This window comes from Abramis brama, assembly GCF_963993115.1.
Source record: "Abramis brama genome assembly, chromosome: 6".
Taxonomy (NCBI): Eukaryota; Metazoa; Chordata; class Actinopteri; order Cypriniformes; family Leuciscidae; genus Abramis; species Abramis brama.
Genome location: NC_139968.1, coordinates 11,821,138 through 11,839,782, shown reverse-complemented (window position 1 = coordinate 11,839,782; position 18,645 = coordinate 11,821,138). Strand labels below are relative to the sequence as shown.

Genomic DNA, 18,645 nt, shown 5'->3' with positions numbered 1-18,645 from the left:
CTTCTGATCTACTGAGTGAAATGTTTATATTTGTTTTTTCATTTTTAATGATTCTTTGGCTATTTCATCTGCTTCCTCATTACCTTGAATTCCCACGTGTGCTGGAACCCACATAAATCAAATTATTATTCCCACCTGTCGTAAACTGTATAACCTGATCATGATTTCTGTTAAAATGTCAGTTCTATTTGTTTCCAATGATTGTAAACTTCCAAGAACTGCCATTGAATCAGAGCATATTATTACTTTATCAGGTCTAACTTCATAAACCCACTCAAGTGCCATTAGAATAGTCATCTTAGCTATATATACTGATGTACCATATATAATGCCTTGATCCCATGGGGCCAATGTTTCATAAAACACTGAAGCTTCCCCGGGTGCCGCCATTTATTTAGCGGACCATCACCTGCTGTTAGCATTCCATTGACTCCCATTCATTTTGGCGTCACTTTGACAGCAAATAACTTTACATCTGAGGCGTTTAAAGACTCCATTTGTCCATTATTTATTTCTAAAGAAACACGAAAATGTATAAAAGGCTCCATTACCTTGTAGCTTACGTTATGGCCCCGTAGAAGCAGTTTTTGTAAAAATAGGCTAACGATTGCGTCATAACCACGCGACTCTCTGTCGCACAGTATAGAGAAATTACCGTATGGACAGGAGGAGAAGCTCACGGGTAATCGGGGGGACGTGGAGGCAAAATGACAAAATTATTAATCAGAATACTTAGCAAAAGTTTCTCCTGCTCCTAGCTCATGGACACCTCCTACTCACACTCTCCGTCTCTGCAAGTTTCGGAAGGGAATGATTCAGATTTCTCTTGGCACAGCTACTAGAAGACAGACGGGTTGCTCACGTCACATCTACGTCATAAAGCTCAGATTGAGGCTGCGCAGTACGCTCAGCCATCAGGAAGTGCGAGCTTCTAATTGACTTCACTTTTCTCCGTTGAATCCAATGGGGTCGCTGTGTCCATTTCTTATACTGTCTATGCGTGATCCCATGGAATTCAGTGGAGCTGATTTATTATTTAAACCCCTTTTTTAACTCATGAATTTGTTTTATGCATCATTCTATATGCTTATTACATGGCTTGGTTGAATTCTAATGTAGAATAACGATCTGTTATTTCTTGATAACAGACCACTGCTAAGTATAACACACCGTTGCCATGAAAAACAGAGCGTTGCTATGGACGCAGGATTCTAACCGTAGAGATGGAACGGACTATTTTCTTTAGCGGAAGCAATACAATCGTTTTTAAATCAATAAACTCCTTTTTAAATCAATATTTTGTGTCAAATTATTGATTTATTTGGTTGGTAGCCATGTAATATGTGGGAATAAGGGGAATACAACCTCCGCTTCGTGTCGAGATCCTGATCAGCCTGTCAGGGTTGTATGCGATAAAACAACCGCCTCGCTCTACATTATACCTTACATATAAGATGTTGGAGAAAATACAATCCTATAGGTAGCCTACATGAGCTGTTGGATTTTTCTTTTTTAATTACAAATACACAAAAACAAATACACAAAAAAATATCAATAGTAAACTTTGACTGTGAACATAAGGTAGCTACAAGTATTATGCGATTAAATATCAACATAACTATATTATAGCCTACTATTATGATATTAATTTTAAAAATAATTCATATGTCATACACTTGTCACGGTTTAGAGAGAGAGAACCCAGGTGCAGAATGAACAGAGAGCAAACAGTTTATTATGGACAATTCGTACAGATGAGGATACTCAGAACACCACATTTAGCAGGCGGGTGACCAGGACATCAAACAACGGAGAGGATGAGTGGTGTGAATAATGTTGAGTGGAAGCCAAACGGGAACCAGAATGACGATAACTCCAAACGATCTCAGAGGTTGTCAATTTCTGTGGAAACTTAAAGCACACATGGAACACAGACAACACACCAAAACGAACCAGCAAAGACAAGAGGAAAAGAAGCACAATATAAAGGGACTAGAACACATAAGGATCAGGTGAGCACAATTAATGAAAAGGACCAAGCACATGAGGATCAGGTGAGCACAATTAGTGAAATGAGGGCAAGACGAGAACTAAACAATGGGGCGTGGTAACAGAAAACAAGGAGGCAGGACAAGAGGAGCACATGGCAAACACAAACAAAGACAGAGCCATGTGCTCAGACACAAAACCAACAAGGAAACATTAAACAATGACAAAACAGACAAGACAGTAAGAGCAGGATCCTGACAGTACCCCTCCCCCAATGGACGCCTCCTGGCGTCCAAACCAATCAATGGAGTCGAAGGAGGTACCACCGGGGCTGGCGGGTGGAATGAAAACCTAGAAGCTCCATACTGGCCAGGAAACACAGAGGGTGGGACTGGGTGGGTGGGAATAGTACCAGGTAAAAAGTTCAAGGTTGACCAGGGAGGTGCTGGCTTAGGGAAACTGGGATGACCATGAAATACAGAGGGCGGGGTGGAAGGGGTAGGGACAGACTTGGTTGTCTTCCTGGGAAGATGAGCTTGCTGAAATGGCCGGGGCTTGAAAATAGCCTTGGGGTCAGGAACGGCTCTAGGGATAAATCCTTGATTTGGGAAGGAATTAGGAATGAACTCGGGGGCCATGACAATACTAGCAGGAAGGGTGCGTGTCAGGGGAGTGTGTCCGGGAGAAACCTGGACAGTATTGGACACGGACTTGGAACCATTCTCCATAGCTGAAGGGATAAACACAGGACTGGATACTAGGATGTCCCCAAGGTTCCCCAAGGGCTGTTGAGGTGTTTCTCAGGATATCATTGGCGTGCTCAGGGATAGACTCGAGAGTGTCCTCCTGGACAGCACTGGCTTGCTCAAGGACTGGCTCAGGAGCGCCCTCCTGGGCTGCACTGGCGTGTTCTGACACAGCATCCTCCAAAGCGGCAAGCTTCGGACTGACAAGAGCAGACTCAAATTGTTCAAACTGATGCAGTGATCTTAGTTGCTTTCCTTCCTCGTTTCTTTGGAGTCAGAAGACGATCTAGGACTTGACTCGAAGATGGAAGAGAAAGTCTATCACTGCAACCAGACTCTGGAGGTACTGGAACAGGCTTGACGAACTCTGGGATGACTGCAGTGGTCTTGACAGACACTGAACCTGGGGTTCCCTCAGGGGCTTCAGGAGCAAACACTGAACATGGCTCCGGGGCTGGAGCCGACACTGGAACTTGCTCAGTGGCTGGAGTCGACACTGGAACTTGCTCAGGGGCTGGAACCGACAGAACCCCTTCCCCAATGGACGCCTCCTGGCGTCCAAACTTGCCAACATGGGACCTCCTTTTCTTCGGCTTCTGAGGACATAACAGTCTGTGCTTGACAGACTCTGGGTTGTCATTCTTGTCCAAAACAGATAAAATGAGCTGCTCTGAAACTTGAGCAGACTCGTGAACTGTAGGAGACTCTGGACTGTGCTCAGGGGTTACCTGTGTGGCAATAACAGCAGTCTGCTCGGAAACAAACTCCATGACCGTTACAGGGAAAGCGGGCCGCTTAAGAATCACCTCTCGGTCCAGGACCATGAGAGCGGGCTGCTCAGAAATAGACCGCTCTGGAGTGACTAGAACGGTCTCTGCAGGCACTGGGGTGACTGGAATGGTCTCTGCAGGCACTGGGGTGACTGAAATGGTCTCTGCAGGCACTGGGGTGACTGGAACGGTCTCTGCAGGCTCTGGAGTGACTGGAATGGTCTCTGCAGGCTCTGGGGTGACTGGAACAATTTCTGCAGGCTCTGGGGTGACCAAAACTGGCTTAGGAAGATCTTGAACTGACTCGATGGAGACAAAGACTGATGCAGCAGTCCTAGCTGCTCTCCTCCTTCTCAACCTTCGTCTTTCAGTTGGATTCGAAAGAGCTTGACTCGGCGACGAAGGATGGGTAAGGTGGTCAATACAGTCAGGCTCTAATGGTGGCAGGATCCTCCAATCCTTGCGATGCCGCAGGTAATGGGTGAATTTCCAAAAGTCCAGGATCCTTAAACCGTCCATCTCCCACTGAGGAAGGGGATCATCCAAACAGTGGTTGAAAGCCTCTTTAAGAGCTGCATCATGGTAATCCAGTCCCCTAGCCATTGTCCAGAAGAACTGGGCGAAGCATCCTACCTCACGGCCCTGCTGGCGTTGTGATGCCAACGCCTGCTGGAGTGCTAGTCTCTCTTGAGCTGTAGCGGGGGGAACCACACGAATGCTCATTCTGCTGGGTCCAATTCAGGCTGGTTCGTTATGTCACGGTTTAGAGAGAGAGAACCCAGGTGCAGAATGAACAGAGAGCAAACAGTTCAAGACGAGAACTAAACAATGGGGCGTGGTAACAGAAAACAAGGAGGCAGGACAAGAGGAGCACATGGCAAACACAAACAAAGACAGAGCCATGTGCTCAGACACAAAACCAACAAGGAAACATTAAACAATGACAAAACAGACAAGACAGTAAGAGCAGGATCCTGACAACACTACGGTTAAGCGTGATGTGTGACGTCACAATCAAACAGCAAGAGCCCAACGCAGACGTGAGAGACTTCACCACGACGTTTGAGCCTGCACCCACAGGAGCGACCGAACTGAACATCGCCATGGAGCCTGAGCAACGTGTGTCTGACCTGGAGTGCGAGCCGGCTGCACCATCCATCGCCAAGGGAGTTCTCGTGGAATTCAAGGGCATGGAAGTGAGCCCTGCCCACCCTCCCGCCACTGAGAGTGAGTTTTTGGTTCCAGCATGGGAAAACTTTCATTATTTTGGAGAATTTGACTTTGACATTATTTTGAGTTTGCCCCATCTGAATCTGTCTGTCATGTCCCAAATTCTCAGCCTCCTCTCAGTGGTGTGGTTTCACCGCTGGACTGCTGGGAGTCATCTTATCCTGGGCGTGGGGAGCCCTGACTCCCACGCCTGCGCTCCTTTCACCCTCGATGTCTGCAGTGACCATCGGACATTTGGCCTTGCCGGGCTCCCTCGTTACGTCGGCTCCACCTGGGTCGGACTTCGCACCACCTTCGCCACGGCCGATCACTGCCCTCCGGCCCTCCACTCCTTCAGCTGCGGATTGCTCCACCCTCCCTCAGGCTCCACCTCCGCCCTCGATGCTCCTGCTCAACCTCAGCCCTCCGGATCCTTGCTTCCCCCTCGGGATGTGTTGGAGAATTCCCTTTGTCTCATGTAAAAGTCTGAATGCAGTAATGCCAAGCAGAAAATAGGTCACAGGTATAAGAGAATGGAAAAGTACCCGAAAACCTGTTGGAGGGATGCAGGTGTTGGGAAGCACTGGAGGAAAAACATGTTATATAAGATGTTTTGAGATGTTCCTCCAATAGAAGAAGGTCTAGAGGGGGATGTTTTTAATGGTGACAAGGACACAAGGAGAGACAAAAAAGAAGAGATGGATATGAGGATGTCCATTGGGCACCTAGCTGTTGTCACCATGATACCATCTGTCTGTCTTCCCCCATGGCTCCTTCCTCCAGCTACACCGCCCTGGAGCGCAGTCCTCGTTGTGCACTGGGGTATCATCTACCTGTCCCTGCTCAAGGTCATCCCATGGATGGGGGTGTTCTGTCACGGTTCTGTTAGTTTGGACTTTTTGTGTTTCACCACCTTCTGCCTGAGTTAGTCGTTTGTTGTCTTGATCACTCATTATGTTCAGCTGTGCACTCATTATCTACCTCGATATCATGTGTACTTAAGTTCAGTTCTGTTTGTGTTCATTGTCGGGTATTGTCTATGTTACATGTGTGTGAGTAGCTCTCTTTATGGTTTGGATTTATGCCTGTGATATAATTAAAGAGACTTTCCACTTCATCATCGTGTTCGTGTCGATCATCTACACAGCATATGTGACAATAAAATAATGTCTTATTTCTATTGTAAACTAAGCATTTTGTCAGGTCCCTGAGGTACTTCAATGCTTCACAACTATTCTCCACCTACAATAATTCAGACTCCACCCATATGTGACATTTACCAGAAATTAAATCATTCAGGTCTTTTTAACAGTGTTGCATAAGATGGTAAGTAGTATCATACTTTTTATTAATATTTTTTAGGCCTGTTATAGTCAAGGGAGGGTACTGTCAAGCTTAACAACTCAACCCCATCACATACAAATTTAAAATGTTACTTTAATCCATAGGTATATACAGTGTACTTATTTCATTGCTGCCATATATGGTCAACTCTCCTACACTACAAGAGGAGCAGTGGCCATTTTGTGCAGAAAACCTCAACCCCGTCACACTCAACCCTGTCACATATCTGTACATTTCTCATTGTTTCAGAGTTGAAAACTTGTGACAGAGTTTTTCCACTTAATTTATTGATAATTTTAATAACATAAAATATAAAACAGTCATGTTTCAGTAAAGATGTGCTTACCAAATTCATGACAACTCATAATTTTGTTACAAAAAGAATATTTTTTGTAATGTGTCCACTTAAACACTGACAAGCATCTAATCTCAGAAATGGCAGCCACATAAGCAGCAGAAAGACATGCAGTGTTATGCATGCAGATATGTTGATCCAAAAAGAAGGACACAATATGAGAAAAATTACAAAATATATCAAATTGAAGGCAATGCCTCCCTTCAAACCGGTTACAGTCTTCAACCCCGTCACACTATCCTCAACCTTGTCACATTAATATTTTTAAAAAAAAATATAGAAAGCAATTAAAAATCACCTGCACCTGTTGTGTATCATGGACTACTTAAGCACATACATCGTCTGTTCTCACAAGCGGATACTAGACTGACACTCGAAACGCTACTCACCTGTTGACAACATCTCTACGAAAGATTCCTATACCTTCTCCAGCGTTCCACGATCTCAACAACTGAGGTGTGTGCTTCTCAACAATCATTCTCCCACTCTGTTATATTCAGGAAAGGACTATTACTTTCAGTTGACTTCTCATCATCCCTTATCATGCTGTTTCAGTCTGCTATCAACGTGTGGTCATGCTCTTTGCAAATTCAATAACCTGATGTTGACTGTTCTCCTGGTGTGCTCTCTGAGTTTACAGTATATCGTTACACACAGACACACAATTTGTCTATTTTTAACTTCAGGCCCAAAAAAATGTGAAAAGTATCATAAATATTACATTTGTAGTTATTAAATTGTCATGAGGGACACATGAGCGGTAGGTAGATGTTTGTTTTATAGCAAGTTTTGTGTAAAATCCTATTTAAACCAAGTCCATGTTGTCCGTTATGGGGTTGCGAATAAAAGGTGTTTAAATCTGAAACACTGAAATTAATAAAAGGTTTTAAATGCCTGAGGTGGGAAAACTGCTGCTTCTGTGTAGATGAGAGAATCAAAGTGTATGCGCGTTGTGCACACGTGACATTGATCATGGCCAAGCATGCGCCCTTAAAATAGCATATGAATAACATGCGCAACGCGTCACTGACTTTAGACAAGATTTTTCCTGGTCAGTGGTGGAATTGTTTTCTAAACCTGCAAAATAGCACCAGGGAACGTTTGCGCTGAAACACGCCTCCTCTTTTCGCTGCACCAGCCCCAGGAGCGCAAATTCATGCCCTAGATTACCGGCGTGCGTCTGTGGAGGGAAAAGTCCGCTGTGCAAAATAGGAATGATACATGCGTCGGTGTACAAAGTCAATTGCGCTGGGTGCAAGATAGGGCCCTTGGTGTGCATGTTCTTTGCATTATTTGCATCAGTTTGTGGACAGTACTACCTGTGACAGTAATATCTGTGTATATATATGTAAATATGAAATTTCTATTTGAATAGAATTATTTTGAATGTTTTGTGAGATAATAGCTGTATCATAAAACTGCTCGGAGACACAAAGGTTGAAGATCCAAATGAAGTTGTTTAAGAAAGGGTAATCCAAATACCTAATCCAAATAGCCTTAGGCCCCGATTGGACAGTGGAAAAAACATTCATTCGATTGGACAGTGGAAAAAAATGCGATTACGTCGTGCGCTTTTTCTGCTTGGAGTTGCTTTTTTTTCAACTGCAAAAACTGTGAGGCGCAGCAGGCAGTAAAACGCGAGGCACCTGGGGCGCATAAACAGCGCGCAGAACGCTCACTGCCATAGGAAACCAATTGAAAAAAGGTACCTCTCACTGCAAAAAACACGTCAGGTGTGATCGGGGCCTAAGGCTGCTTTCACACTGGGCTCGTTTGCTGCGGTACTGGTCGAGATACTGGTCGCCGTCCAAAACTTCTCCACAATCGCTAGTCCGCTGCACCAGCTGACGAACCAGCAACCTTTCCTTTGGAATGACGCCTGCGAAGAAGCCTTCACTTAGCCTAGAGAGGCATTGACTGGGGCTCCAGTGCTTACATATCCTGACCCAGGGCGTCCATTCATCGTTGACACCGATGTCAGCAATGTGGAAGTGGGTGCAGTGCTATCCCAGGCATGTGACAATAGGGGTACGTTATCATGTACAACAGTCAGGTTTTCAATAAAGCTGAGAGGAGGTGTGTCACTTGCCGGGGGCTGTTGGTGCTCCACCATTTCCAGGCCATACCTTTATGGAAGAAGGTTCCGGCTACAGACTGACCACGCTTCCACTACCTGGCTGTTAAGAAACCCAGAGGGTCAGGTGGCCTGATGGCTGGAGGTTCTTCAGGATTACACCATAAAAATACAGCACGGGACCAAATGACCCGTTGCCAGTGTGAGGTGACACTACTGTTATTGCCAAAGGCTGAAGGAATGGGAGCAAACAAAGATAGAGAAGATGGTGCAGCAGGTCACAGAGGAAGATGGCAACTGGGCACTCCTGGAATGACATGAATTGCAGCAGCTACAGGAGACGGCCCTACCCTGATCCGAGTAGCTGGTGGCTGGGCAGGGACCAGAGTGGACGGAGATAACAGCACGCAGCTTCTGTTGTCTCACACATTTAGATGCTGGATCCTACAGTTGGTCCACGGCTCAGTGTGAACTGGCCATGGCAAAGACCTTGAAATGTCTAAGGATTCAGTTCCATTGGGCAGGGTGTTGTCAGGATGTGGAGCTCCATGAGCATTGCAGCGATGCAGCCTGAAAAGGTCCCATCCAGTGACCACATGCCACTCTGCAGCGGGACCTTGTGGGGGCTCCGATGGAGCAGTTCAACATCTCCAACATCCAACACCTGAGTCAATATTATGGGGCCCTTTCAATTTGAGAGGCTGGGAACAGCTCTGTTTTAGTCAACATGGTCTACTTCACTATGTGGTCACACTATGTGATACCTGATCAGCCAAGATGCTGATCCAGAGGAAATTCACAGTGTTCAGGGATGCAATTTTGGGAAGTCTGTTGGCTCCTTGGAATAATTAAGGCCTGCACTCCTCCCCTCCCATCCACAAAGCGATGGCCTATGGAGCGGTTTTATCCGCACTATGTCCAACCAGCTGGCTATCCTGACTAGTGAACACCAGCATAACTGGGACTGTCACCTACCTCTTTTCCTGTGGTCCTATTGGACAGTGTTCCTAGGGGTCCAAATGCTGCACACTGGCTGTTCTCATACTTGGCTGGGAACTTTGAACGCCAGTGGAGTTAGTGTTAGGGCTCCTCTTGAACAAGAGATACCGGGGGTATCCAAGTATGGATTACTTGTGGCGGTTATGAGACAAGTAGTCATTCAAGTAATCAATGACCAACAGGAGACCATGGCAGCCTGCATATAACGTCCATAATGATGACAATGAATTTGTGCCCAGGAAACAAGTTTGGGCTTAGGTCCCCAAGAGGAAGGGTCACTCTCCAAAGCTTTTTAGTCACTGGTGTGGCCCATGCATGGTATTGGTCAAGATTTCTGATGTTGTGTACCGGATTTGGATAGGAGGATGATGGCGACAGTCAGTAGTGCTTCATGTGATCAACTTGCAGTGTTTTGTCAGTCTTATTATAGTTCTTACTTTGCCGTTCATGCTACAGAACCTAAGGGGTTAATTTCTCTTTTTAAAAATGTGTTAAGAGTGGTGAGTTTCAGGGGTTGAAGAGTAGCATGCCTGCAACAATCTCAAACTTGTAAAGTTCAGTTAACTAGAATGCAGCACCCATCTCCACCTGGACTTTTTAGTTCTGTTAAAAGTGAGAATAGTTTGAATAGAGACAGATCCTATAACTTCAATCAATCTATTTTACAAAGAGAACTCTAAACACAGACTGCATAGGAAAATATAAAAAATGTAAACTGCTTAAAAAAACAGCAGAAGTGCGACTTAAACACATGGCACACCGGGACAAATATTGTATAGTATTAGCAAGCAAACAATGTTTTGGTCACAACACACCAGATGTATTGATATAAATTATGGTAAACCATAGAAAAACCACACACACACCAACTGAAAAAAATGCAAATAAAAGCAAAGTTAATGTATAAATGAATAAAAGGTCATCTGAAGAGGCACTCTAAATATACTGTCCACAACATTAAAGACACATATTCACCGAACACAAACGCCACAAAAGCTCTGGGTAATAACTGATTCATTCCTGTACAGTTAAGCAAAATGTTTTCTCTAATATCTTTGGCTATATCACGCGACTGATTTATATTAATGTTTTTAAAATACACAGTGACACAAATGCTCAAGTAGAGTTGATTCAGGAGAATGCACAGTAAGAACATCCGAGTAAACTCCAAAATATTCACATCAAACTTTCTTCCATAAGAGACTTGACATGTAGCCAAGTATGGTGTCCAATACTCTCTCTCTCACACACACACACACACACACAAACTGTGAACACACCATCTATACAAATGGTGTAATATAGCAGCTCATTTGCACACCATCTATACAAAAGAAAATCACTTACCAGACTGCCACTGGTATCTGTTCAACCCTAAATTCCAGATCACATCACAAAAACTACATACTAAATGAAAAAAAAGATTAAATCATTCCACAGCTTTTCAGGAGAAGACAAAGTCCAACTGGCTATTCTCAAAACAACCACTTCATGTACACTGAACATGGAGTCCCTCTCTCACAAACATAAAGACATACCGTTTACATTCCATCTCAGTCAGGAGATATTTGCTTCTGTGGTTCAACAACAATATGAAATACTTTTTTTTTTTCAGAGCTGGTTTTTCAATTTTTAAACTTATTTTAATATTTTACATTGCAAATTTTTTATTTTAAAGGGGACCTATTATGCAAAATTCACTTTTGCATGGTGTTTGAACATAAATGTGTGTCAGCAGTGTGTGTACACAACCACCCTAAAAAATCCATGGTAAAAAATCCACCCACTCTTATTTTTAATCCCCATAAATCATCATAAATCCATTGCAATGGACATCAGGTCTTGATAGATTTCAGCAAGAACCTCATAACTTAGTTGTGTGCCAGGTTGTGAAATTTGTGCAAGCAGTTCAAAATTAAAATACAGAGTTAAAGTTTTATGAATATTAATGTTTAATAATTATTACATGAAGTCACGTGAAGGCCAAGCATGGTAACCTATACTTGGAATTTGTCCTCTGCATTTAACCCATCCAAGTTAGTGCACACACATTAGGAGCAGTGAGTAGTGAACACAAAGGAGTGATTGGGGGTTATGTGCCTTGCTCAAGGGCAACTCAGTCATTTCCTGCCAGTATTGAGAATCAAACCCACAATCTTTGGGCAACAATCTTCAATCTGAGCAACACACATACTCACACACTGATGCCTTGATGCTTTATGCACACAATGCACGCAATCATTCCAGCATGTACACATAACACCAACACACACACACACACACACACACAAAAAAAAAAAAAAAAACTGTGGGTTTTCTGTCGTGTCCAGTTAAATACGGTTCCCTTTCTGGGAAAAACTGGCAGTTCCTGAAATTATAGACAAAATAGCGTAGGCCTATATATATATATATGTATATATTATATGACCATATTTTTTAATTTTTTTAGGGCTTTTCACACTGCGTTTAACCCCGGGTTATTGTCGTTCTAAACCCTGCTTTTAACCCCTGGTAAAGAAATGTTTCACACATGTAATTTACAAGCAAGTGTTAGCATCACCTTTTACCCAGGGTTATTAAACCCTGCTCCGGAGGTCGTTGCTCAGTTTCGCTGGTCTGGACATGTTGTACGTGTGGCAGATTCACGCCTGCCAAAGGAAGTTTTCTTTGGCCAGCTCCAAAGTGGTATGCGCTCTCAAGGAGCGCAACTCAAACATTACAAGGACGGCCTATTGAAATGTGAAACTATGCAACGTGAACCCAAATGACGGTCGCAGAGAGGAACATCATTAAGAACACACTCCTTTGAGTCCAGCCAGAGAACCATTGCAGTAGAGAAATGAAGACACTGAAAGCACAATACCTTAAAAATAACAACATCTAGCCAGTTTATGTGCGACACCTGTGGCCGGCTACATCGTAGGACGCACCAACAACAAATGTGATGAGATGGTGTCGACAGCTCAGAGCATCGAAAGGGTGGACTGGAGTTTGATAAACTAATTTAATGGTTTTACACATTATAAAATTGTTATGACAATAAACTGTATTTTTTTGCCAAAGAGAATTAGTAAATGTACATGATAATAATCAAAATTGCTAATTTAGAACAAATATGTAACCATATATTTGAATGTTGAGTTGAAAACATGATTGGGGAAAAATCTAGCCTCTCTTTGTTTTCCACAACTGAAGAAAATTAGAGAAAATAAGCAGTACATTACCATTTAAGGAACAAGTCTATGCTTGCTACATACTAATGTATATGTACTACAGCAGTAGAAAAACAGTCATTTTAGCCCTAGTCAAGCATGGAATTTTAAAAAGATAATTTTTTTTTTTTTTTTTTTACCAGTATCTAGTAAAGGGAAAAATGCTTGGAGAGTCTGCTGGAATAGCATGACTAGCTTGTTTGAACTTGTAGGGTACAACTGGGCGTTAGGCACATCTTAAGGAAAACATGCTTTTCGTTAGTCAGGGAGGGAGGTATGCATTTTGTCATTATTTTCATTTTATTTTGGTAGGATATTTAGTTTTGTTCTTCCTTTAGTATGATTCAAACACACACACACACACACACACACACACACACACACACACACACACACACACACACACTTAATTATTTTCCAAATAACCAAATAAAGTTTTTGTTAAGCTTTTATCTGCTGTGGTTTATCTATTTTTATTCTGTGTCTTCTTGTTGCATTAATATTTGTTATTTCTTTCCCTAACCATAGACTGGGGTAGGAATGTAACACATTTGTATTATAAATACATTCTCTAATAAAACTAACATGCAACTCAGAAGGGGCGCCAACACAATGTGATCACAACCACACACTAGTCACAAATGCCCAACATAAAATGCAGCCTTACCACCATAAAATGTCCACAACACCACAAAATTACTTATATCCTATACCATTAAAAGCACATGATTCTGGCCACATAATATACAACATCAATGTTAAAAGCAACATGATTAATGTGACACTCAAAAGAGAGGAAAGGAGGTATGTGATAAAACATTATATAACTATAAATGCAATGAACTATTCAAAAACAACTAAGATAATTACTTACCGAACAGTGACTGGAATCTGTTGTTTAAATAGCAGTTGTTTAAATCTGTTGTTTAATCATGTGCAAAAACCACCGTAACTCATACTCCCACAAGAATCACTTCCTTGACAATCACAAATGCTCAATTCCAGTACAAATGGTCCCTCCCACACAAAGGTCTGTTTACATGACATATCAGTCCAGTGGTTATATAAGTGACATATAAAGATTAAATTCTGTCAAGTCATGCCTGGGTCACATTTCACACCACAATCAGAAAGAAAGGCACATTAAGTTAATTTGTCATTAACTACATCTCAATCTAGATGCTCACGAGTTGTAAGAAAAAATAATGAATTAGTCAATCTTTTCCCACAAACTTTCCTCTGTTGTTCCGCTCGTGCAGTTTCAGATAATTTTCATGCGTTCCCACATGGGAAGAATAAAAACACAAGCAATGCTCCACATCTCCTTCTACTTCCTCAGACTTTATTGGTCAGCTCAGTTTAAATAATCTGCTTGTTATGCATATTCATTTATCATAGAAAAAAACTTGTACTTCTGTTTACCAAAAGTCTAATTTCAATACATTGCATAATACATGGTCCACACAATAAAACCAACAGAATGATAGTTGAAATCAACTTTTTCACTCACCAGCCAATTTGGCTACTAATTTTTTATGTTACTGGTAGTGATGGCAAAATGAGGCTTCCTGAACCACTGAGCAGCCCATTGCTTCCATAGATATCATATATAAAGGCTAGATGTCTCGTGCGCGCTGCTGGCCAATGGAGGTCGACGTCCGCACGTGGCGGCCATCTTGCGGCAGTGTGCTCGCTCACTCGTTTAATGGTGCAAATACTTTTAAATAACCATAACTTGCCCAATTTTCTACCGATTTTCAAACGGTTTGGTTTGTTATAAACGTCAGAGATGTAGTTATGACACTACATACATACACTGCATACATATGAAAAATTATAACATACATGTTCAAGCATTCGGAATTATAGCCACGTTAATAACGTTTGTAAGAAACCAAACCGTTTGTAAATCCGTCAATATTTCAGCGAGATATGAGGATTTGTGTGCATGCTGATCACTCACCTTAATGCACAGAGCACTGACATAAGATGGCCGAACGGTGATGCCGGAAGTGACTGCGCCATAAGACATCTAGCGTTTATATATGATATCTATGATTGCTTCAGCCAAAGGTTCATTACTCAAAGCTTCATTCAGCATTGCTCAATAGTGACACCTAGCTACTATGCAAAGAAATAGCAGACAAATTAATTAATTCTGAACCAGTGTGTGTCCCCCCTCCCCCCGGTCTGTTTTATTTATTTATTTATTTATTTTCTTCTCACTGTTAATGTCTGTAACCTTTCATTTGCAATAATAAAAAGACCTGAGCAGACATTTGTCCATTGCTTGGGTATAATATAAAATATGTAGGCTATCTTTCTCTGTCTGAATTTACTTGTGCAGAGACAACTGTCACACACACAGTTAATTAATTATTCATAAATTGTTTGGATAGTGACAGTATGAACAGCAAAAGTGACACTGTGCAGTGCTTATGGTGGAGGGAGTATAATAAAGTAAACTGCAACAGAATAGTCTGGGATGGTAACAATTGTTTCTGGGTTTTTTTTTTTTTTGTGCTGTGAACTGTTACTAGTTTTAGTGCAGTGTTGTGCTTATTGGACTGGGGATATAGAGGAGCAAACTGCAACACTGCAGTTTGGGGTGGGTGAAGGAAGGATTACAATAGATTTTTATTGAGAAACAGAATTATTTCAAGTGTGTTGGGGTTTAGACGATTCCTCTTCTCGGACAAAATCTCTCCAGCCTTGGAAAAGATCCTTTCACAAGGAACAGAGGATGCAGGGGAACATAAAAATGCCAGTGCCAGCTGGTATAAATGAGGACACTGACGCCCTGACAGAGCTTCTGTTGAGCCCAGACAAGGGAGGATTTCCTCTTTCTTGCTGACTCCATTACCAGGAAAAAGGAAGAGGTCACAAAAAGCAAGGTGGCGCAAGTTTCGAACCGCCTTTTTCCAAAAGCGACACTCAGACCGAACCGATGACGTATCCACACAAACCGAGGCCTCGTTTGTCATTAGTCCTGTGATTTTCACGTTAACAATACAAGCCTCGAATCGCGGCTTCATCTGGCACGCCCATTTTTTTCTCGACACTCCGACGCCTCGCTTCAAATGTCACATCACTAGTTACCGGCCATTCAGAACTTCTACTAGCCGAAACAAAATTATCATTAATAAATCAGATTATCAAAGTCACATCTTAGATATAAATATATGTATTATTAAATCTGATTCTGAATCATTGAATTGCCTTCAGCCTTATGACAGCCATTCACTGTTCATGCATACCATTACTGTAACGATGAGGCAAGGACGAAGCGGAGAGGGAATCCACATACAAGCACTACTTTAATGAAACATTACAACCGAACATGGAACTCAGGACAGGAACAAGGAAAAGTTAACAGCAAACAGCTACAACAACCATACAAACAACAACTGAAGCACAGTGGTTTAAATACACACGCAAACAAGCTAAACAAGATAACAAGGGGGCGGGGATAATTAGAAACACCTGGAGAGACTAATAAACAAGACAAAAAACAATAGGTTACTGTCGTAGCCCCGGTTCTCTGAAACATCGAGTGGAGAGATCCACCTATGGGAAGGGCATCCGTACCTGACCTCTGCAGAAGCATCCAATTGCACCAAGTCTGGCTAGACAGACAGAAGCGCGCAGCCAATGCCAGTTAAGGCCACACCCCTTACCTAGGCATATAACTTCTCCGCGCGCTGCTATTCCTCAGTAAGTATATTCGCTTCTCGTGCGGCAAGCGGGGCAACGCTGGTGGATCTCTCCACTCGATGTTTCAGAGAACCGGGGTTACGACAGTAACCTATTGTTCTCTTTCATCATCTCGTTTCGAGATCCACATATGGGAGAGACATGGACAGCTCCCCGATTGCCCAATACACTCACAGTGAGGTTCTGAAGGCCAGAGAAGGACGGTCACCTCAGAGAGGCGGTGCCTGACACGTCCCACAAACATGACCCTGCAAAGGTGACGCCACGCTAAACTGCTGTGGACAAGCAGGGCATGAAACATGCATGAGACCCATACATGATAATGGCCCCCGCACCACCAATGCACATAGCTAAACCCAAGAAGGAATGCAAATGCTTGGTGACAGGAATGAACATGGCCAGCCGGCCTATTCACTCCTCGTTGGTTAACCCAACGGGGCTGTGGGAAAGGGCTAAGAGGACCCTACCCCTAGGACCAAGTGTGCCACCGAGGTTCTGGTGACATCCAACCGGTAGTAACGCTCAAAGGTATGAGGAGAGGCCCAGCTGGCAGCGGAGCAGATGTCCTGCAGTGGCACTCCCCTGAACAAAGCCCAAGAGGCGGCTAAGCCCCTTGTGGAATGAGCTCTGATGCCCCCTGGGGGCTGCACTCCCTTTGCTTCATAAGCCATAGTATAGCGTCCACAAGCCAATGTGAGAGGCATTGCTTTGAAATGGGACTCCCCTTGTGCGGGGGGAGCCCTTGAAACATAGAGCTCTTGCGGAAAGCACTGTCATATATGCTTGCAGAGCACGGACGGGACACAGAGCATTCAGCCTCTGATCCTCCGGGGAAGCAAAAAAGGTGGAGGGTGAAAAGCGGATAGCTCCAAAACCTCCGAAGTGAATGCAGGGAAGCATTTCGGCATGAAGGCCGGGTTAGGCTTAAGGGAAACCCTATCTCCACTTAGGGAGAATTTGGCGCACGAGGGGTGAACCGAGAGTGCATGTAGCTCACTGACCCGTTTAGCAGATGCCACGGCCGAGAGCAAAGCTGTCTTGAGGGACAGCAGGTTAAGGGAAATACTCCCCAGAGGCTCAAAAGATACAGAGGCCGTGCTTCCAGCACCATGGAGAGGTCCCACTCTGGAACAGATCTCCTGATGACCGGCAAAGAGTGGCGTGCACCCTTCATAAAACTGCGGGTTAGAGGGTGTGATGGTGGAGCCCTCAAAACCCACATGACAGGCTGAAATCGCAGCCAGGTAGATCTTAATGGTGGAAAAGGACCTGCCTCTTTCCATGAGGTCTTGCATGAAACCCAAAATATCAGGCACCGAGCACTGATAAGATGTGAGACCACGCCCATCACACCACCCATTGAACACTTGCCACTTACAGCCATATAGGGATCGCGTGGAAACGGCCCTGGCATTCTGAGTAGTGGCGATTACATGCGACGGGAGCCCCAGTGCATTTAGGTTCGTCCTCTCACGGGCCAGGCCCAGAGAGCCACCCTGTCCGGATGGGGGTGGTAAATCTCCCCTTTGGCTTAGGACAGTATGTCCGTGCGAGGGGGGAGGCGCCATGGCTCGGCGTATAACAGAGGGATTATCTCTGCCAGCCACGGGGCTTTGGGCCACCTGGGTGCTATCAGAATGAGAGACAGGCCGTGCTCTCTCACCCTGGCCAGTGTGAAAATTATCAGGCACAGGGGAGGAAAAGCATACAGCAGTACTTTGGGCCATGGGTGGGCCAGTGTGTCTGCCCCGAGGGGCGCGTCCATGTCCTTTAGCGAGAAGAACATAGGACAATGGTGGTTCTCGCGCAAGGCGAAAAGATCTACGGCTGCCTGTCCAAATCTCATCCATAACATCTTCACTATCTACGGGTGAAGACGCCAATCCTCGTAGATTGGGTTTCCCCTCGATAGCAGATCCGGCGCCTCTGTTCAGAATGCCCGGAACATGAGTCACGCGTAATGACAGAAAAACCCGTCTGCTCCACATCAAAAACCTGTAAGCTAGAGCGTGGAGTTTCGATGAGCACATGCCGGCCTGACGGTTGATATAAGCCACTGCCGTAGTATTATCGTACCGTACAAGAACGGGATGTCCCTGCAGGCGAGGCAGAAAATGATTCAGAGCTTTCCAAATGGTAAAAGCTCTAAATAGTTAATGTGCGCTGAACGTAGTCTGCTCAGCCACAGACCGTTCAGCATTCTGCCTTCCTGGGTGGTTCCCCAGCCTGTTAA

General features: G+C 43.9%; 1 protein-coding gene across 1 annotated transcript in view; it reads right to left on the bottom strand.

Moving 5' to 3' along the window:
- The window catches only part of LOC311084348 (uncharacterized protein), a 195,010-nt gene that overhangs the window by 15,334 nt on the left and 161,031 nt on the right, over window positions 1-18,645 (bottom strand). The gene's annotated exons all lie outside the window — the stretch shown is intronic.